The sequence below is a fragment of the Pongo abelii genome, chromosome 1 (assembly GCF_028885655.2).
Source record: "Pongo abelii isolate AG06213 chromosome 1, NHGRI_mPonAbe1-v2.0_pri, whole genome shotgun sequence".
Taxonomy (NCBI): domain Eukaryota; kingdom Metazoa; phylum Chordata; class Mammalia; order Primates; family Hominidae; genus Pongo; species Pongo abelii.
The window spans coordinates 170,413,579-170,414,862 of NC_071985.2; positions in this window are offsets into that span (position 1 = coordinate 170,413,579).

Consider the following 1,284-nt stretch of genomic DNA (forward strand, 5'->3'; position numbering starts at 1 on the left):
CTCAGTATATACTCTTCCCCACATCGGTTTTCCTGAATGATGTAAGCCTTAGAGCATTCTAAAAGTAACTGATTAAATTATCCACTCTAATGGACTCGGGGGATTTAATTTAATCTAGAAAATAATGAAATGTGATGTTTCCTACACTTAAGTTGTATTAGTTATCTATTGCTGTGTAACAATATTACCACAAACTTCATTTATTAAAGGCTTAAAACATTATTCATTTATTATCTCATATAGTGAATCTGAATCATAACAGCTCAGCCTGGCTAAATTATTGATTTTAGCCTCGTGAAGCCCTAAGCAGAGAGCTCAACTAAGCCCACCTAGATTTCTTCTTTTTCTTCTTCTTCTTCTTCTTTTTTTTTTTTTTGACAAAGTCTCACTCTGTCACCCAGGCTGGAGTGCAGTGGCATGATCAGGGGTCTCTGCAGCCTCAACCTCCTGTCTCAAGTGATCCTCCTGTCTCAGCCCCTTGAGTAGCTGGGACCACAGGCATGTGTCACTATGCCCAGCTAATTTTTTTGTGTGTGTTTTTAGTAGAGACAGGGTCTCACTCTGTTGCTCAGACTGATCTCGAACTCCTGAGCTCAAGCAATCCTGTCTTGGTCTCCCAGAGTGCTGGGATTACAGGCATGAGCCACCAGGTCCAGCCACTAGATTTATTCTTTTTTTTCTTTTTTTGAGACAGGGTCTTGCTCTGTTGTCCAGGCCAGAATACAGTGGCATGAACATGGCTCACTGCAGCCTCAACCTCCTGGGCTCAAGTGATCGTCCCACCTCAGCCTCTGAAGTAACTGGGACTACAGGCGTGTACCACCAGGCCAGGCTAATTAAGAAAAAAAATTTTTTTTGTAGACATGGGGTTGCACCATGTTGCCCAGGCTGGGTTCAAACTCCTGGGCTTAAGCGATCCTCCCACCTTGGCCTTCCAAATTGTTGAGATTAAAGCATGAGCCACCACACTCATTCCCACCTAGACTTCTGACTTATAGAACTGTGAACTAGTAAGAGGATGTTAAATTTGTTGTAATTTGTTATGCAGAAGTAGAAAATAATTACGATGCAGCTTTCTCTCTTGCTCACTATGTTTTACCACACAGGTCTCATTTCTCTTTTTAAAATATGCGAAGAGTCTTTCTGCCTTAGAACCTTTGCACTTAGGTCTTCCTCTTCCTGAAATACTCTAATAATGACGGGCTCTTTCTCATTCTTTCAGTGTCAGCTTAAATATCACAGCCTCAAGAAGTCCTTCACTGAGTACCCTATCTTAAATACCAC